This window comes from Dasypus novemcinctus, chromosome 16 (assembly GCF_030445035.2).
Source record: "Dasypus novemcinctus isolate mDasNov1 chromosome 16, mDasNov1.1.hap2, whole genome shotgun sequence".
Classification (NCBI taxonomy): domain Eukaryota; kingdom Metazoa; phylum Chordata; class Mammalia; order Cingulata; family Dasypodidae; genus Dasypus; species Dasypus novemcinctus.
In genome coordinates this window covers 15,882,593-15,904,649 of record NC_080688.1, presented here as the reverse complement: position 1 = coordinate 15,904,649, position 22,057 = coordinate 15,882,593, and the positions used below count along the sequence as shown (strand labels likewise).

Sequence of the window (22,057 nt, the reverse complement as noted above, 5' to 3'; positions counted from 1 at the left end):
TTCTAATGATCGAAGTGATGAATGCACAACAATGCCATTGGTTGTACACCTTGGATGGATTGTATGCTTTGTCAATATGTAAGAATAAAATGTTTAAAAAAAGAAAGAAAAGAAGACAAAGAAACATGGACCTGCCAAAACCTTGGCTTCAAGCTTCCATCCTCCAGAACCATGAGATAATACCTTTCTGTGGTTTAGACTGTGGAATCAGGCTGTTGGGCTTGGAATCCCAGGCCTGCTCCTAATTTTCCTCCTCTGGAAAGTGGGTGTGATGACAACACTGACACTCACCTGACAGGGTAAACATGAAGCATTCAGGAGTAGAGTCAGCTTAGAGTCTCCCATATTATTTCAAAGGTTTTCTTATAAAATACCTCCCATGTAGCCTCAGTTTTCATTTACTGCCTGTAGCAGTTTGATATTATTGATTAATTCCAAAAAGAAATATTGGATTCTGTTTATAAACTGATCTTATCCTCTGGGCATATTAGATTATATTTGATTCATAGGCTTACTTGATTAAGTAATTATGTAAACCTCTTGTGCCATAAAAGGCATGGCAAAGGACAGAGTTGAGGGTTTTTGATGTTGGACTTTTTAAAAATTTCCCTCCCTTTCCCTGACCTCCCCCCTCCCCAGTTGTCTGCTCTTTGTGTCCATTCATTGTATGTTCTTTTCTGTCTGCTTATATTCTTGTCAGTGGCACCAGGAGTCTGTGTCTCTTTTTGTTGTGTCATCTTGCTGCATCAGCTCTCCGTGTGTGTGGCATCACTCCTGGGCAGGCTGCACTTTTTTTTCATGCTGGGTGGTTCTCCTTATGGAGCACACTCCTTGCACATGGGGTTCTCCTATGTGGGGGACACCCCTGCGTGGCACATCACTCCTTGCACACATCAGCACTGCATGTGGGCCAGCTCATCACATGGGTCAGGAGGTCCTGGGTTTGAACCCTGGACCTCCCGTGTGGTAGGTGGACACTTGATTCATTGAGCCAAATCCACTTCCCTGATGTTGGACTTTTGATGATGGAGTTTGATACTGAAGCCTTACTGTGGAGCCCTGGGAAGTAAGCTTGATGAGACCAACTTAGCAATAGGTTTGCATGATGGGAAGGTGACACAGAAATGAAGAAATAAAAGGACAGAAAGAAAGACACAAGAGAGGAAATAAAGATGGGACCAGGGGACTCACAGCTTCTGAAATTGAGAGCCTCAACTCTAGTTTCCACGTCCTATTTATTTAGAAACTAATAGGCAGCTCTTTGCTACCAGAACTTCAACACCATCTACAATAACAGGAAACAACTGCAACAGCTACAGTAGAACAGGTGCAACATTTTACTATAATAAGGTACAAGTTATACAAAGTTCAAAGGCTTCCTCATACAAACATCTTTTCATGCTGACCAGAGGGTATTCCATCTAGTCAAGCCCCAGCACTCCTAAGTCCACACTTTTTGTCTGCATTATGGAAACATTTCAACTTCAGACCATGTTCCCTACTGTTTTCCCACAACAACTCCTGCGGTCACTCCTCGGGCTGAAGTGTGGTTTGCTGGCCTGGCGAGGGGAGCAGCCATGGTAGGCCTAATTCCACTGCCCCCATAATAGGGTGGTTGGTCAGGCCCACCGCCACCCCTGAAGGAAGCTTGGCGTGGGCGCAGAGTGCCCTCGGGTCTCCCCTTCTCGGCAGCCATGCTTCCCCGGCCGCCCCTCCTCCCAGATGGCACCACAGGATGCCTTGTGGGGCGGCACCCTTCTTCTTCTTTCTCCCTGCGCAGGCGCAGGGCGGAAAATTCCAGTCTGCCCTTTTCCCCTCCCCTGACAGCAGCAACAGCCAGGCGTGGGCGGAAAAATCCAGTCTGCCCTTTTCCCTCCCCCCGACAGCAGCAACAGCCAATCCCTAATCACCACCCCTCCCCCATCCAGTACCACCCACTGACCTTTCGCCAGCAACCAATCAGAACAGGGAGTGGCTTCTACCAATCACTCTTCCCCAGCCCCTATAAAACCGTTGCCTCTCCCTCAATAAAGTGGACTTGCGTGTTTACCTTGTCTCCGCGGTAGTTCTTCTGCCGTGCGCCCTCCAGTCCTGAGAGCCCCCGACAAGGGCCTGGCCTCCCTTGTCCCCAGTTCGTCGCCTGCTTCTCCGGGTGACCCCTTCGTCACCGGCTTCGCCGGGCGACCCTGTCAGCCGAACCGCGCAACCCCTGTGAGACCGACCCCTCGTCTGCTGCCGGACTGACCCCTCGTCCCAAGTGGGACCGACCCCTCGTCCTAAGCTGGACCGACCCCTCATCCGCAGCCAGACCCCACCTCTACCAACCGAGCAAGCCGCCGCAAACTCCCCCTTTTTGTTTTTGCAAAACAGCGATGACACATTTGGCGATTTCTTGCTGCTTCATACCTCAGAGGTTTGTCGTATGCATCTGAGGAGGTTGCTCAGCATAGCTACCAGCAAATTAGGAGCAGTAGCTGGAAGTTTCTCCTTTTCCAACTGTTGTTTGGCTTCTTGATTCAGATGTTTAATTTGCCCCCATGTGGGGTGTGAAACTGCTCTGTTCTTTGGAGTGGGACCCAGCCATATATTTTCCAGCATCAATCTCTCCATCTGCATGACCAGAGGTTCTGGGTTCCACAGGAACTTTCGTCATCTTTTGGAATTCATGATATGGTTTTATCTAATGAGCTGGTACCCACACAAGATGTTCTCTGTCTCCTGGGGAAACACAAGTGTACCCTCATCCCCAAGTTAACAGCTTCTCTGTTGAGCATTCATTAGTCAGTGGATCATTCCACCAAATTAAAGATTTTTCAGACAGAGTTTGGGTTTGAGTTTTTGAATTATTTTGGAAATGCCTTTGAACTGCTGTCCCTTCCAGGATGGTTCCACAGTTAAGAAAATTAAGAGTGAATAGTGCTTTATGTAACTATACCTGTGGTGTTTCCTTGTCTCCCCCTTTCTGTTTTTGTAATAGGAGTTTAAGGGTTTGTTTTGCTAGCTCCACATTAGTTTGCCCTTGGGGGTTATACAGAAGTCCTATAATATGTGAAATACTCCAAGTATCTAGAAATCTTTTAAGGGAGACACAGGTCTAAGCAGGAGCATTAACTGTTTTTAGAGACTGGAGGAGTTCCATTACAGCAAAGCAAGCTAACAAATGCTGTCTTATATGTTGAGTAGTTCCTCCCATCTGAGCTGTAGCCTAACTGAATCCTGAACAAGTATCTACAGAGACATGAACATAACATAATTTTCCAAAGGAGGAGATATGAGGTACATCCATTTGCCTCAGAGAATTAACAGTTAAACCATGGGGATTTACTCCAGGTTCCAACTGTTTTGGATTATTAAGAATTTGACAGGATGGACAAGTTTGACAATGTCCCTAGCTTATGTCCATGTTAAAGGGAAATGAGCTTTGAGGCTGGCTACCTTTATATGGGTTAGATTGTGAAAATGAATAGCTTCTTGGAAAACAGAAGTAACTAATTTTTCAGCAGCATTATTTACTTTCTCTAATGGTCCAGGTAAATCGGGACGTGGAGTTGTCCTGGATAGTGCTTCACGGACAATTACAGGACATTGTAGATCCCCCCAGGGCCCACTGGATGAAACGTGAGAGAGTCTGGGCTATGATGTGGACCATTGACTATGGGGTGCAGTGATGCTCAGAGATGAACTTACCAGGTGCAATGGATGTGTCATGATGATGGGAGAGAGTGTTGCTGTGGGGGGAGTGGGGGGCGGGGGCGGTGGGGTTGAATGGGACCTCATTTTTTTTAATGTGATTTAAAAAAATAAATAAATAAATAATTTTAAAAAAAAACATGTAGGGGTGAGATTAAATTAATAAATTAGTCTGAAGTATTGGCAAAAAAAAAAAATTTGAATGAGATTGAATGTGAGTGATAAAAAATGGCCTTTTCCTATTTCTAATTATCTGTTGAAGTTTGTGAATAACCTAGATGACATACACGGAGTCTGAAAGGATGTTTATGGACTCTGGTATGTCTTGCAAATCAGTAAGTACTGCTATTAACTCATAGTTTTCTGAGCTGAAAATCCAGGGTAGGAATTTTCTTAGTTTTATGCCCAGTATACACAACTGTGCCATTTCCAGACCCATCAGTAAAGATTGTAGGGGCATGAAGTATTGGTTGAAATTTACTTATGCTAGGTAAAATCCACTGAGTGCTTTTAAGGAATTGTAATATATTATTTTTAGGATAATGATTATCTATCTAATATAATCAGCAAAGGCTATTTGCCATTGTAAATGATTTTGTAGGCAAGCCTCAACTTCCTTGCACAAAAGTGGAAGAATGATATGAGAAGGATCTTGTTGGTGAAGGTCAAGAGTACATTCATGGCCTTTAAGTATAATTTGGGCCATAAAATCCACATAAGAAGATTAAGTTTTAACAATATTGTTAGGTAAAAGTATCCATTCTACAATATGATCTTGTTACCTAAGGATTCCAGTGGGAGAGTGTAAGGAAGGCAAAATAATCAATTGCTGTGGCTGTTCTGGATTAAGGTACTCAAATTGGACACTTTGGATTTTTTTCTCTAGGAGATTTAATTCTTATTCTGCTTCTCTCATTAAAATCTGGGGACTGTTTAATTGAGGATCTCCTCGCAATACTGAAAAAAGATTAGACCGTTCATATGTGGAAATGCCCAATTTGGGCCTCAGCCAATTTATATCTCCTAATAATTTCTGCAGATCATTCAAAGCTTTAGTAGAATCCCTATGAATCTGAACCTCCTGAGGCTTAATTGTAATTTTAGCAACAATAATCTGAAGAAAAGAAACAAGAGTTACTTTTGAATTTTCTCAGGGGCAAGTTTTAACTCTGCTGCAGTTAATTAAGCTCTTTTCTACAGCCTGATATGCTAAAACTAGAGTCTGGGATGAGGGAGCAGCACACAATATATCATCCATGTAATGTATAATATAACAAGAAGGAAATGCCAAATTGACTGGATTTAAGACTTTAGCTGCAAAATTTTGACATACAGTGGGGCTGTTAAGCATTCCTCGAGGAAGATATTTCCACTGAAACTGTTTCACGCATTCTTTGCTATTGAAAGAAGTCACTAAGAATGCAAATTTCTCACAGTCTTGGGGAGCCAAAGGTATTGTAAAGAAACAATCCTTTAAATCAATAACAAGTGGCCAGCTATGAGGGATCATAGCTGATGTGGGCAAACCTGGCTGCAGTGCACCCATAGGTTGAATGACTGCTTTTTCATCTTGGAGGTCTGTTAAAAAGCCTCATTTTGCCTGATTTTTTCTTAATAGGAAACACCAGAAAATTCCAAGGACTAAAAGATTCTTCAATATGCCCCTTATCTAACTGTTCCTTAACTAATTTATGAAGAGCCTCCAATTTTTCTTAGGTTAATGGCTACAGCTCAATCCAAATTGGAGAGGTTGTAGTCCATTTAATATGAACGGGTTTGGGTCGTTCAAGGAGACTAGACTGAGCAGTGGCCATTATGGAAAAGGTGAATATCATAATTCTTCACAATTACCATGAGCTGTGGGATCTGTTGGTTTAACAATTCCCTGGTTACCCAATCCTAACCCTAGAACATACCCTTGTTTCCTCATTAATTGTGGACTTTGTTTACTATATTGGTAAACCTGGGGAATATAAATTTCAGCCTGCCATTGTTCTAACAGATCACATGCCCAGAAATTAATAAGTAAGTCTGCAACATATGACTGCAGGGTGGCATGTTGCCCATCAGCTCCCAGACAATGAAAAATTTGCACACTCTGTTTTAAACCTCTGGGTGTGCCAAGTCCCACAATAGAAATAGATGCATTTTGTAATGGCCAAGCAGAGGGCCAATGGTTAGAACTAATGGTAGAAATATCAACTCCAGTATCAATAAGTCCTTTAAACCATTTGTTCTGAATGGTCACTTCACAAACAGGATGAGATCCTAAAATTTTTTCAGTTAAAAGTATTCCTGTTATTCCTGTACTTCCAAAACCGTTTTTCCCTCAAATTTTCTCACTAGCTCCTACAGGAACATAGGGGAGCAACAACAAGTGTGCGATATGATCTCCAATATCAGCTTTCCTTGGAACTGAGGTGGACATGATAACTTGAACCTCTCCTTGACAGTCACAAACAATTATTTCTGTATGCACTCTACTCCCTGGGAGGTGAGACCGCACCTCGCGAGAGAGGTCTGACCATACCAATTGGTAAAGGTCCCCTTCTTCCCATTTTTACACAGATGGGGGTATCCCCTGGAAGCAAGATAACAGGTTCTGCCATAGGGATATCTACGGCTGCAATTCCTGCCATGGTGTGGGATAACTCAAGGGTACTGCGGAGTATAAGGGAGTGGTAGAATTGCTCTGCTGAACTGGGAAAGTCCCCTTTTGGATTGGGGATAGGAGCAGACTCTGCTGGAAGTTTCCCAACAAGGGAGTGCCATTCTTATGATAGCTAGACTGACACTGGCTAACCCAGTGATTTCTTTTATCTCAGTGGGGGCACAGCTCAAATGGTTTCTGAGAAGAAATATTCTGTCTGGGCAACATTGTTTTTCCCTCAGACTTTTTCCAACAATCTTTTCTCAGGTGACCAATTTTTCCACTATTGAAACATTTTCCAAAGAACCACTTATTGATTTTCATTCCTGCCATAGCATGAGCCATCATTGAAGCATGGTAGCCCTCCATCCCTACATCCTGGCACAATTCAATATATCCAGTCAAATCCACTTTACCTTTCATAATCCCAATAGCTTTCTGACAATCCTGATTGGCATTTTCATAAGCCATTAACTGCAAAATAGTATCAGCAGCTTTTAAATTATTGACCTGTTTTTTATTGCCTCTTGTAACTGAGTGATAAAGTAAGGTTGTTTAGGTCCTTGTAATAATATTTGAAATGACACCAGAGGCTAGCCATTAACCTCAATTTTTTGCCAGGTCCTTATGCAAAAGCAACAGACCTGTGTGATGGCTTGATCATTCATTGTTAATTGCTGATTTACTCCTACCCAATTTCCCACTCCCACTAACTAATCCAAGGAAATGGGGATATTATTGGCTCTATAAAGAGCAGCCTGCCTCTCTGCATAATCTGTCCTACCGGTTGAATTGTAAAAACTCTCCAGACCCTATGGTGATACATGATAATGCAGAACAGTCAGCTGGGATCAGCCTAGAGCCTTCAGCAAGCCCCTGCACCATACCATAGGTAAAAGGAGAATTTGGACCATATTGTTGTGCTCCTACTTTTAACTCTTACAAAATTTTAAATGGGAAGGGTTCATGAGTGAACACATAAACCCAATTCAGATTTTAAGGATCCACTCCAGGAGCTACTCTTTCTCATACAGTGACCAGAAAGGCCATTTGAAGTGCCTCCAAGTCACCCTCCCTTCTAGCCTGTAAAATGCCTTTTTGTAAAGCCTACAACTTTGGCTGAGCATCTCTGGGCATAGGAGTGGGAGGAGGTGTTTGCAGGGGTGAAATGACTTTCTAAAGTCAGCTGATGGAGGAGCTGAAGGCAAAATAACTTTAGATTTAGTATCATCAAAAATTCAGTGAGAAGAACTTCCTCATTTTCTCTATTCTAATTTTTCTCTTCCTCATCTTCTGTTTGCAAGGGTTCCAAGACAGATTTAATAATCGTCCAGGTGGACCATATAGTAACAGGAAGTGGAACACCTTGTACATGTAATTTTTCTAACTCTTTTCCTCTTTTCCTACTCTTTTCCAGTCTTCTAATTCTAAGCTTCCTATCGCTGGGAACCATGAGCAATATTTTTCTATAATCTCTAAAATTCTAAAATACAAGACTCACTGGCCTCAGCTCCTCCTGCCTTGAGGAGTTTTGTAAGGAGACAGACATATGGGCAATATTTTGTTGAACTGTCTTTGTTTCCCATCATACCCTGCCAGAATAAGCAAGAGTGTCCTTACTCACTGAGGACTTGGAAGGCCTTCTAAACAACTCTAGGCTCCATGCTGTGACAGCACAATTAATTTCACTTGAAGTGATTCTTCCCCCTTCAGGCCCCACATTGGGTGCCAGTTGCTGAGACCAGCTCAGCAATAGGTTTGCATGAAGGGAAGGTGTCACAGAACTGAAGAAATAAAAGGACAGAAAGAAAGACACAAGAGAGGAGACAAAGATGGGACCAGGGGACGCACAGCTTCTGAAACTGAGAGCCTCAACCGTAGTTTCCACATCCTATTTATGTAGAAACTTTGCTTTCAGAACTGCATCATCATCTAAAGTAACAGGAAACAACTGCAACATCTACAATAAGGCAACTTCTACAATAGAACATGTGCAAAATTTTACTATAATAAAGTACAATTTATACAAAGTTCAGAGGCTTCCTCACACAAACATCTTTTCAAGCTGATCAGCGGGTGTTCCATCTAGTCAAGGTCCAGCATTCCTAAGCCCACACTTTTTGTTTGTGTTTTGGAAATGTTTCAATGTCAAACCATGTTCCCTACTGTTTTCCCACAACATAAGCTCACAGAGGAAATAGAAGCAAGCCCCAGGAAGAGAGGAACCCTGAACCCAGAAATAAGCAAGACCTTGGAAGAGGGAAATGCAGGAAGCCTGAACCCTCACAGACTTTGGCAGCCATCTTGCTCTAACATGGGAAAATGGACTTTGGGGAGGGAAGTAACTTATGCTTTATGGCCTGGTATCTGTAAGCTCCTACCCGAAATAAATACCCTTTATGAAAACCATCCAATTTCTGGTATTTTCCATCAGTACCCCTTTGACTGACTAATACACTGCCTTTCTGAGGATTTTGTTGTTTAACCATTTCCCAACCTTCCCTCAAGCCCTACCTCAGGTTACCACCTTTCTCTATCATACCTGCTGTAATTTCTCTGTTCTCTAAGCTGCCCTGTGCCTCCTGATTATCTATGCTTAGAATTTCATGCAGTTACATACTACCCTGCCATTGTTATCAAGGCTTTAGCTCCACATTCCTACAAGAAGGGCTTATATTTGTTAGGGTTCTCCTCAAGTGCCTGAGTACATGGTGGGGTATACGCACAGAACAAAAGCAATATGAGAGTCATCAGTGAGTCCTAGGAGGTAAATCCTGCTCTCTGTCTCCTTAAAAGCTCAGGGAGGCAAAAAGCTGAGGTAGGATTTGAGAGCCTGTACCTTGCTCCACAGGCTGAGCCTCAAAGATGAGCCAAGGCCCCAGTCAGTGTCTGTAGATAAGGGCACAGACAACCTTACATGACACAGCCAACAGAAAATGCCCAGGCCCCAGACACCCCCAGGACCCCTCCATCCTGTAACCAGAGTGTGCTGCAAGAATTCCACATGCCTGGTTCTGAGGTGGGGGAAATGCTATTATAACTGGACTTTCTTTTCCAGAACCTGAATTTTTCTTTCAAAACCACCAGCCTTGGAAATGGGCCACTGAAGATTAGGAGTGGAAATTAAGACCATTGGGAGAGAGATGTGTTCTGGGGCATGTGGCAGAGCACATGGGTTACTATAAAGGATAAATTGAGGCAATTAAAAATGTAATCAAAGTTGATTTAGGCAAAATATGATGTGCAAATCAAGCAGCACCAAACCAAAGGTCTTAAGGAATTCTACTGAGGGAGTGGAAAGAGGAAGCTTACATAGGGTCAGTGTGGAAGCAGTGAGGAAACATTCTGATTGGCTATCTAAGTTACATTGACTAGTTTGGGCTGTTTCCAGAGGAAAGCCCCTACTTAAGATTTCTATTTCCTATGGTTAGAGTGGACTTACTGGTATTCCATTCTAGAATAATTGTGACTAGCAATGGAAGAAACTGTAGCATTGATGTGGAGAAAGTGGACATGGTACTTGCTGAGGACAGGGAGAGGGAAGAAGAGATGAGATGTGGGGGCATTTTCAGCACTTGGAGTTGTCCTAAATATTATTGCAGGGACAGATTCTGGACATTATATATCCTGCCATAACCTACTGAATGGACTGGGGGAGAGTATAAACTACAATGTGAACTCTAATCCATATGGTGCAGTAGTGCTCCAAAATGTATTCACCAAAGGCAATGAATGTGCCCCAATGATGAAAAAGGTTGTTGGTGTGGGAGGAGTTGGGGGGGTGAGGGGCATATATGGGAACCTCTTACATTTTTTAATGTAATATTTTTTGTGATCTATGTATCTTCAAAAAAAGACAATTGAAAAATAGATTTTAAGAAAAGATATCTATTTCTCTGATTAGCTGGCATTAAGTTTCTGTTTCTTCATAGATCAGACCTATGGAAAAGCAGCCTCTCATTTCAATCCTGCCATTGGGGTTTGTGGGTCAGAACTGGCCAAGGTCTGTCATCCCATTCCAATTGCTTCCTGGATTTTATTTTAACACCACAAAGGTGGGATGGTAGTGATATTTATGTCTGGCCCTGTCTAAAGCCCTGCCACTCAAATTTCATCTGAAATGTGCTACTGTACATAAAGAAAGAAGCCATCAGAAAAGTGGTAAGATTATTTTTTACCTAAAACACAAAGAAGCAATCACACACATAGTTATGTAAGTATCTTTATTTCTGCAATGTTGGAAGATTCTTTAGAAGGGAAGACATATGAAGCATGCAATGTTTTTAGGTTCGTATGATTATGGGACTCAGCAGTGCCTGAGAGAGCAAAGCAAGACTTTTAGCATGAAGAAACTAATCAATTGGTGAGATGATGGGCATTCCCAGGGAGCTTCCACTGTTGACACAGGAGGTATGAATGCTTGTGTTACCCATTAAAATTAGATTCCTCAAGTTGCAGGCACTTTCAGTGGCACAACCCTTAGCATAAATCAAAACTCCAGGATAAGCTGCCAAGAAAAAAAGCCAGGAGTTAGTTTTCTCTCTCACCTCACTCTCCTATTCCACATTCTCATGTCAACCTATCTCCTCCCCTTGGAGAAGAAAAGGATGCTCAGAGTGCCCAGAATCCATGATTTCCCTTTTCTTTGAGAGAAGCATCAACAGAGGCTTCGTATCTCTTCATCCCCTCCAGACACAGTTCCTTCCAAGAACCAAATCCCATTTCCTCTGGCTGCAAAGTCTCCTCTGTGTAGGAGGAACCCTAAAGAGACCCTACTATCTCAAATGCATGGCTAGGACTGGAGTCCTGGGGCCCTGATTACAGGGGAAATGGTTGCTGGAGGGATGAGGGTTGGAGATCACACTTTGTGTTCAGCCTAAACACTTCTGTGTACTTGTCCTCTTTTGTCTCTGCTTCCTTAGAAAAACACAGGAAGACAATACAAGGGTCTCAAGTTCAGATCCCTTCTCTCCCTTGGCTCCCTTCTTCCCATGGCTATGGATTTCTTGGAAGATCATGGAACCTCATTGTGTAACTGTGCTTTTCAAGGCAAGTCAAAGAAACAGCCATACTACTGACAGTTCCACCCTCCCCTCTATGCTATATGATCTCCCATTCTCCTCAAGCATCTCCAGCACATCTCTATAAATGTCCCTTCACCTACCCACCACAGAACCCCTTCAAACTCTTCCCAAAATTGACATCACATCTGTAGGAGTGTCCTTCTGTGAGCTAAAGCAGATATACATCACCATTTCAGGTTGGTGGGAATGTGGGGAAGCATGGGAAACTTTCAACTGGGATGGCCTATGGACCGTGGCTAACAGCAGTACTGTAATATTCATGCATCAATACCAAAGATGTAATGTGTTGATGATGGGGGGCAGGTATAGAAACAGTGCCATATATACACTATGGACCATGGTTTGTGGTAATAGTCTGGTGGTATTATCTCATAAACTGTAACAAATGTTCCATCATCGTGTGGTGTGTTGGTGAAGGGGTATTGTATGGGAATTCTACACATGTGTATGATTGTTTTGTAAGTATACAACCTCTGTAATAAAAAATATATTTTTAAAAAATAGGGTGAGTTGGGGGGAAAATATACCAATATAATATATGGACTATAGTTAGTAGTAATATTTTGACAATTCTCTTACATGATTTGCATCAAATGTGTCACAACAATGCAAGGTATTGGAGGGGTGATGTATGGGACCTCTGTATGATGTTATGCACGTTTATTTTGTAAGTTCACAAGTTTTACTATACACTTATTGCTTATTTTAGTTCATGAATGAATGAAATACTTCAATAAAAAATATATTATAAAAAAATGGAAAGGTATATCCATTATGTCCTAGGATTGAAATACTTCATAAAATCAACTGTTTAATTGCAACTAACTTAACCTGAAAATATAATGAAGAACTAAAAATTGTTCAAAGATGTAAGAGATGGGGATTAGTTTAGTTTTCACATATAGGAAGAAAATATTAATTAATGTGACCTGGCAGCCTACTGTCTCAGTCTTCCACTCCCGAGTTAAGCAAGAACAAAGGAAACCAGCTTAAACCAGTACTATAGCTAGTAAAAAGAATGCACAAGAAAGAACTAAGTCAACACCAATTCAGCATGAAATTCCACTCCTTATTTGGTAAAAGGAGTAGGTAAAAGTTAAAATGATGAACCAATGTATATGAGGTGCAGAGGTGCCCAAAGTTGTACTTACCAAATCCAATGGAAGTGTCATGATGATGGGAACGAGTGTTGTTGGGGGGGGGGGAGAGGGGGGGTGGGGGGGTGGGGTTGAATGGGACCTCACATATATATTTTTAATGTAATATTATTACAAAGTCAATAAAAAATAAAAAAATTAAAAAAAAAAAAAGTTAAAATGGTTGGAATGTGATGGGGGAAGCTGTTAATCAAAAACTGGGGAACTTGCATGGGAAAGTGAGACTTCTCAAACAGGCTGTAACCTGTGAAGGGCTTGCATGCTAGTCTTAGGGGTATAAATTGTGTCATTTTTCTTTGTTTAGGGCGCCAGTCAAATTTTCTGGTTACGCGCCCCTTCTTGCAAGATTGAGAATGAATTATTTTCTTTTCCACAATCAGGTGAACCTTATTTCTTCCCGAAGGAGATTGCTTTCTTACAAAGATCTGTATGTGCTTTGTGCAAGTATCCATATATGTTCATCTGTCTATACAGAGCTGAACAAGCTGAATCCAAAATTCTCATGGATTTTTTTAAAAAAGATAAATAATCAAACAAGTTCTAAAACAGATATGTAATTTGAATATTTTTTCTTTAAACCATATTAAGAAGTTCAATTAATTTAAAATTAAAACATAAACAAAAGTCCTTGAAAACAAGAAATTCCAGGAATAAACCAGAATATTTATGTGAATTTAATACTTGAAATAAAAATAATATTTCTAGTTAATGGGGTAAAATAAAAAAATATTGTTATAAAACCATCAGAGTCACCTAAAATGTGTCAAATTATATTCCTTTCTTTCATCCTACATTTAATTAAAATATTAACTAATATTTTGACCAAATATTTAAATGGAAAATAAAAACCTCTCACATCATTTTTTTAAAAAGTTACTTCATAGAGCTTTAAAATATATGACGACTATATTCCCACCAAACTCTCTCTGCCATCCTTTAATCAGCTCCTAAAACATCATTAATTCCATGAAACCTTTTACAAGTTGATAAGAAAACACCCCTTTATGGCGAGCACTCTTCCACCTGTACCATCTGGGCAGAAAAATACTGTCATTATTTTCACAATTCTTATCTGAATGACATAGATGACCTTCACCATGAATATATATTTTTCTCCTATTCTCAGGTAAATTAGAAATCCTTCTACAGATTTTAGAGTGATACAATGCAAAAACAGAATTTTGACAAGAGCTTTAATAGTCAAGATGAAGACAACAAGAACTGAAGTATTGTCATCCCCTTTGTGGCCAATAAGCCAAAATCTCATTCCATAAACTACATGTTCCCAAGTCTTTAGTCATTCCTCTTCAGTCCTGCAAGACGGTACCCTCAAAATCTTGGATAGATTTCCCAACACAGCTGTGCCCTATACCCCTGCTGTAGATGGTAGTCAGCCTCTAAGACAGGGGTTCTTAACCAGGGGTCCATGGAAAGATTTAAGGAGTCTATGAGCTTGAGTTTTAAAAATATCAACTTATCTTTAATTTCTCTGTCCTCTAACTGAAATTTAGCATTTCCTTCATTCATTTAGGAATGTATAAAGTAAATTACAGTAGTATTCATGTCAGATCACACTACACTTGTTGTGTATCTCAAAAAATTGTTTGCACTCATCCATACTTTGAAATGATGGTAGTTGTTATAACTGACACAAGTTGAGCGTCATAAAAATTACCTGCCACTACATTCTGAGAAGGGGTCTATGGTTTTCACCTGACTGGCAAAGGGGCCTATGGGACAAAAAAGGTTAAGAAGCCCTGTTCTAAGATAGCCCCCAATGGTTCCCATCTCCTACCAACTGAGCGCTTGTTTGATCCCTTCCCACTTTGCATCAGGATTGGTCTATGTGACTAGTAAGGTACAGCAGAAGTGATACCCTCCTTACACGATTAGATTATTTTAGAAAAGGCAACTAGCGTCTTGGCCTCTGTATCTCACTCTCTCATCACTCATTCTGTGGGAGGCCAGCTTCGTACATCATGAGGACACTCAGGCATCCTAAAGAGAGGCCCACATGTAGAACTGAGGACTGCCAACAGTCACATGAATGAGCTTAGAATCAGGTCCTCTGTTTCTGGGATCACAGCCTCTGAAAGTAGCTTGACTACAGCCTCATGAAGGACCCTGAGCCCAACCCACTCACTAAGCCTTCCCCTCGATTCTTAATTCACAGAAACTGTGAAATAATAAGTGTTTATTTAAATGTTAAGCTGCTAAGTCTTGGGGTGATTTGCTACATTGTGATAACTAACTAATACACACTACCATTTAAAAATAGGAACACTAAAAGACCAGGGGAAATATCCATACCTGAACCAATAACCTCAATACATTTTGTCTCTTTCCCTGTGCAGTTGAGGAGGACTGAGTCACAGGAACTAGCATTGTCAGTGAAGCAGGCAGGACATTTAATGCCATTGGGGTCTAAGGACTTCTGAGACACTGAATGAAAATAGAAATTGTTTATCTTAGGGATAAGTAAAAAAAAAAAGAAAAGAAAAAAAGAAACAAGCCAGAAGCATTGCAACCCCCCCAGAACATGGTTATTCCATGATCCCACCACCACTGAGAGGGTCTGGAGATGGAAGGATATTAGGTGGGAACCTGTAGTCAAAATAAACCTCACATGAATCCAGTGATATCTGTCTCTTTCATGAATAGCTCCTTTTTGTTCTGGCAAGGGAAAAGTGTTTGGAAATTAAGACAGAAGACACTTGGTACACTAAAAATTTCCTCTTAAAGAAGTAAGGAATTAAATAGGTGAGGAAAGACAACTCAAACTGCTGGAATGGGAAGGCAAATCATTTTAAATCTACAGACACATCCTTAGAGGAAATTCCCCAAGCAATCCCTGCCACTCAACAGCCATTCAGCCTCCCCATGCAGGAAACAGGGGCTTATCCATTCCCAAACCTTTGACAGAGTCACAGAGAGAGAAAGAGGCAACCAGTGAACAAAGTGAGTGGAAGAACTAGAAGCAGAGAGAGGACATGGAATGGTAATAAAAGGCAGAAGGCTTAAGATGACAGCAGAGATGGTGTAGGGAGAGGGATGCTGTCTTGAGGAACTCACCTCAGAAGTCCCCTTGGTTGCACAGCTTGCTCTGGCAGCATTCAGTACCATACCCAAAAGTCTTATTCCCCAGTGATGCCGTGAACACCAATGGAACACACTTAGTGACAGAACAGCCTCTCTTCTCATTAAATACTGGGCGTTTACCTGCACAAGACCAAACCCCAAAGGGAATTTTCCCAGTGTGCCATAGAGAATGGTGCCCCAATGGGTTCCCCATATTAAAGGATTCTGTGCCTCAACTCCCTGTGTCTTTCCACTTCTCCAAAAGAGTCCTTCTAAATTGGTCCATTCTTGGAATGAAGCAAAGGAAGAGCAGTTTGTTAGAATTTGTTAGAATGGGAGTGTCATACCTAAGTGGTCCCTGTAAGGTTGATAAAGGAACTAGGATTTCCTGGTCGTTTTCCTGGAGTGATGTGCCAGGTCCTTGGCAGTATTCCCTTCTGGCTCAGTGCTCCATTCCTGCCACCTCCTACCACCCCATACTCCCTGCACCCATCTGTCAAACTGCTGTTTACAAAAGTAAGCATGAAAAAGAAGATGCAAGGGGAATGAGGAACTACATCAAGTTGCCTAACAAAACAAACACCCTTCCCATAAGCACCTTCTCCGCTGGGGTGTAGTTCAAGGCAGAGAGGTTGGTCACAGCATACCTAGCACCTTTAATTCTTGCTTGTGTCTGAAGCATCCTTGAAAGTCTCCACACATCCTTTGTCTCTCAGCTCTACAGTTATTAGTATAGCAGAACACACATTTATAACTCTCTATGGAAAGGAAATAAACACTATTCATAAAGTAATTCAGGAATGAAAATTGTCAAGAGTTCTATTTGACATTTCCAATATTCAAACATATCTTGGTGTCAAGTTGCCATGAACCCCACTAATGGGCCACTGGAATCCCATGCAGTTGGCACTTTCTCCCCAAGGGGTCAGTCTCTCTCAGCTCTCCATAACTTGCGATTCTAATGTACCCACCCTCACGCTCAGAGAAAGGGTCCCTAACTGTGGTCTAGTGAACCATGTACCCCAACAAAGCACGTGATCTTAATCTTAAACCTCATGCCTGTGGGTCTAAATCTATTCATGTACAGCACCTTTGAATATGTTAAGGTGAGTTAGTGGTGTGGATTCATTTGTGACTAGGATCTTCAGGGATCTGATTTAAGTGTGCCCATTTAAATCAGGATGAGTCTTCAGCCATATGATTGAAAGTTTTATAAAGAGGAAATTCAGACAAAGTCAGTCATGAGAAACCAGAAACCAGAAGCCAGAAGCTAGAGAAGCAGAAGTCAGAGAGACACACAGGGGGGAACCAAGAGCATTGCAAGGTGACAGAGGCAGAAAACCCCAAAGATTGCAGAGCACCATCACAGAATACTACAGATTACTAGAGAAAGCATGCCCTTACTGATGCCTGGTTTTTAAAGGACTTCTGGTCTTTAAAATTGTAAGCCAATAAATTCTTGTTGTTTAAACCAGCCCATTGTCTGGTATTTGTCATAGCAGCGAGACACCTACCCTGCAGAGTTTACCATTGTTCTCAGACCTACTGGTCTTTCCTAAGTGGAACTCACCCCTCCTTCATTTTCCACCTTACCCTCCAGGGATTGGGAGAGAAAACAACCAATTGTCCTCACCTATGGTGTTAAAAGCAAAGGCTGCAAGGACACAGATGGAGAGGAGTCTATTCAGATCAGAGGACAAAGGCATGGCAAGCTCCTTCAAGGCACTGCAGAGGATACAAGTGAGAGGTGGGGGATCAGGTGGTGGGGTATACCTATTCCTTCATCCACCCATTCATCAAGCATGGACTTTGTGCCAGATGTGCCCCTTGTTGGGGAGGCAAAGATGAAAAAGGTGTTATCTCCATCACCAAAGAGCCAAGGGAACAAAAGCATTCCTTCCCTAGTAAGAATTCCCATAGGAAGTTTCCTCCTTGTTAAAATAGGATGATTTGGCCAAGAGGCAAAAATCACCCTTCTGGAGAGAGGATGGAGGCCATCCATATGCCAGAAAAGGCCTGGGACCATCAAACATTGAGGCAAGAAGGTCCTTAGCCAAGATACTGATTTCTCCAAAGTCACCCTCCCACAAAGAGTCAAATCCTTCTGCATTTGTTACTCATGATCCCACAACACCCCACGCCAGAAACTCTTGCCTTCAAGTATTTCCAATCTTCTTTTGAAGGGACTGTGCCTGAGATAGAGAAGTTGAATGTTATTTATGGAACCTCACTTGGAAGAGAAAGAAGACTTAAATCGTGAGTCAATATCCTGAAGGTGGACTATCTCTTCCTCCTCCTGCATTTCCTTTTATAGGACCTGAGGCCAAATATTCTAATAATTAAAGCATTTTAGCTAAATGCAATTCTTAAACATTTTTCATTCTGATATAACTTCAAAATTACAGGTTGCAAAAGAAATAACAAAAACAACACATGGAACTCTAATATACTCCCTCACCCAGATAACCAGATTTGCCACCTATTATTACCATTTTCATGAATTTGTTATAGCATTCAGTATGAAGAAGACTTGAAAATTTTGGTTGATTCTGGAATTTCTGGTCTACACAATCGCATGATTTTTCTCAGTTTGGACTTGTAGTCACAAACCAATTACCACTGTGGAAGAGAAGGAAATAGAAAAATGGAAGGAGAACTCAAAGTAGAACATCAGTGATAAGCAACTTCAAGGTGGTCAAGCCCAAAACGAACAATTTCAGTAGGAACCACAGAAAACCCCAGCTCAAGTTCCCCAAGGCATTAATGTTTTTATTATCTTTTTTTTAAAAGACACATAGATCACACGAAATGTTACATGTAAAAATATGAGGTTCCCATATACCCCAATCCCAGTTCAACCCCCACTCCTCCCACATGAACATCCTCTTTCATCAGTGTGGCATATTCATTGCATTGATGAATACAGCATTAATGCTTTTATAATGCCCAGTCCATTGGCTTAAAATTCAATTCTGCATCATGGACTTTACTCAGGCAGCAGAGGAACATCTAATCTTTTTCAGAAAACCCCAAATTCAATCCCATTATAGTCACTTTAGCCCAAAATATTCCAATTGGCCATAATCCTCCTACATATTTGCACAGAGATGATATCCTACCACCCATAGTAATAGTCTGCAGGGACATTTGATCTTTCTTAAACACAACTTTTCAGACCCAGCAGCATTCTGGCTGGTGTCTCAGTTTAATCCCTTGCACCCTCAGCAATGTATCAACTTCCGCAGCCTGGTCCCTGACTCTGTCCTGTATCAAATCCAACAGCCCAAAAGCCTAGTCGACAAGGCCACCGGACCTCCCACATCTTCATGCACATCAGTGTACCATTTAGTCTACAATGTCCAACAATTATCCATCTGATAGCTCACAATCTTCTTGCCATATATATAATATTCAGAATAGTTCAACACAGCATTGATAAAATGAGATTGAAATCAAACTTGAACACCCCACAAATGAGGAATTCTTCAAAATGGTATTCCTCTGAACTTCAGACCTCTAGCAGTTCCTCTTCAGTCAACAGTCAGACGTCAACAGAAATCACCCCACTTTAAAATGCTCCATAGCTTCTAGTTCCCCAAATACTGATGGCACAATGTCCCACAGTCAACCTGAGGTCTACACTTCAGTTCCAGCTAACAAGGAAATAAACAGAGCATGCAGAATCAGCCCACACTCTTCACAGCCACAAACTCTGAAGCATCTGCTGCTGCCAGAAATTTGGCTAGGCACATGATATAGGTTCTGTTTTTTCATCACCACATCCTCAAAAGTCAAGCACTAGACAACCACCAGGTGACTTTTCCCCAAACACTGGTCCCTCAACCCAATACAACACATACTTCAAAATTTCAGTTTCTGACCTAGTTTGACTAATTAGGTGTTCTTGATCTTTGAACTTTAAAATTTTAAACTTTTCTGATTATTGTGTAGAAAGAGGGTATTTCATAGCTCATGGGTCTTATCGATAGCCTGAAAGGACAGAAGCTGAACTATATTGGTAATTCAGAAGACCATGATAGGATAGTTTCAAAGAGAACTTGAGATTCAAGAAAAATCCTGGGTAATGTAAAATCTGAAGTCAATAAAATGGAGAATAGGCTAACTCAAAGTACCTGAAAAAACTGAACTCTACCTGGCAAAAAGCTTTACTCAAAGACATGCCAGTTGCAAAACTACAGCAGACAACTCCAGATTGACACAGATGGCCTAACCAAAGAGACCAGTAGTTGTCAAATCTTAGGGCCACATTTTGATGCTAATGACAATGTTGAATTTGTAGGTCCTGCATCACCAAAATCCACATAGCAAAGACCCACCTCTAAACACCAAAATCTCAAGACCCTGAGAATGATGAGGAAGCTCTGTGGGATTGGGCTGCTTCTACTTAGCACACTGAACAGCGTGACCTGCCGAGCCGTTTCTAAGCCAAAAGGCTTAATTTCCTCTAAAGTCACATTGAAAGGTCAAGAAGTAGGGGGGACAATTCCAAGACTACATAGGTCTTCTCATACTGAAGAGTGAACCATGGCCCTGTGCCGACGTGAACTGTCAGCCATGGTGCTAACAACTGGCACATCCACAAAATGACCTGACTGTTCTGGCTGCTTCCACCATGGAAAATGCTCAACAGTCACTGCTTTGGGGTTTCCAATTCCTTGCTCCCTCATGTCACTAATAAATTTTTACAAAAGGAAGGACTAGTCTTAAAGCTTCCAGTGAAACTCTAGATGAGCAAAGAAAAGGACAAGATTCAGCTATTTAAACTGTTTGCTGCAGTATAGTGCCAATGGACAGGGGAGGAATTTCCTCAATCTGTGGGACTCTTCCTCTTGCCTTCCCTGAAAACACCTCTTTCTGTGATGCAAGTGTTTAAAGTATACAGATGGCAAAGAAGAAACAGGCATAGCCTGTGCAATCTGCAAAGAAATGACCCAAAGCTTTGCTTATGGTACAGAGTTTTAGAATCCACTGTAGATTACTCCTTTTTTCTGCATTATTTTCTTGTATCTCTAAATTGTACAGTTTAATAACCTTTTGAACCAGGTCATTGAGATATAATTCATATATCATACAATTCACCTATTTAAAGTGTACATTGTTATTATTTTTAGTATATGTCCAAAGTTGTACATCAATCATGACAATCAAAACTAGAGTATTTCAACTGTCCCAAAAAAGACCATTCACTCTGCAGCAATGACCTCCTATTTCCCCCATCCACCCTGCCTTAGGAGAAATGCTAATGTACTTTCTGTACCTGGAGATTTTCCTAATCTGGACATTTCATATAGATAAGCTCACATAATGTGTGATCCTTCATGTCTGCCTTCTTCCACTGAACAATGGTATTTTTGTTTTTGTGTTTAAATTTTTTATTAAACCATCTTTTTTTCAAAGATACATAGATGACAAAAAAGATTACATTAAAAAATATAAGAGGTTTCCACATACCCCACACTCCACACCCTACTCCTCCCACATCAACAACCTATTTCATCTTTGTGGAACATTCATTGCACTTGGTGAATACATTTTAGAGCACTGCTGCCCCACATGGATTATAGTTTACATTGTAGTTTACACTCTCCCCCAGTACATTCCGTGGGTTATGGCAGGATGTATAATGTTCAGCATCTGTCCCTGCAATATCATTTAGGACAACTCCAAGTCCCAAAAATGCCCACACATCACACCTCTTCTTCCCTCTCCCTGCCCTCAGCAAACTACAATGGCCACTTTCTCCAGATCAATGCTACAGTTTCTTCCATTAGCAGTCAGAATAGTTCTATTGTAGAATACCAGTAGGACAAAAAGAAGGAAAAAAAAAAAAAACATGACAAACACAAATCCAAAGAAAATATGGCTAATATAAGTAATTCCTTGAAAGTAATAACACTGAATGTCAATGGATTAAACTCACCTGTTAAGAGACACAGATTGGAATATTGGATAAGGAAATATGACCCACCTATATGCTGTCTACAAGAAACACATCTTAGACCCAGGGATTTAAGGTTGAAAGTGAATGGTTGGAAAACAAACTTAAAGGCAAATAATAACCAAAAAAGGACATGAGTAGCTATATTAATATTTATCATAATGTATTAAAGGTTCATTCAAGTTGTAGCATGTAGTCTCTTTTTATGGCTACATAATCCATTGTATGGGGAATAAATCTTTTATTTATCCATTCATCAGTTGATGGACATTTGGGTTGTTTCCAATTTTTTACCATTTTGAATACTACTCTTATGACCATTTCTGTATAAATTTTAATGTTTTCAAATCTGTTGAGTATATACCAAGAGTAGACTAGGTCGGTCATAAGGTAATTCTATCTAGATTCCAAAGAGGCTGCACTATTGTACATTCTCACC

General features: G+C 41.0%; 1 pseudogene; it reads left to right on the top strand.

Annotated features, from left to right (window-relative positions):
- The window catches only part of LOC101423937 (TGF-beta-activated kinase 1 and MAP3K7-binding protein 2-like), a 146,055-nt pseudogene extending 126,511 nt beyond the window's left edge, over window positions 1-19,544 (top strand).
- The last annotated feature ends 2,513 nt before the right edge of the window (window positions 19,545-22,057 follow it).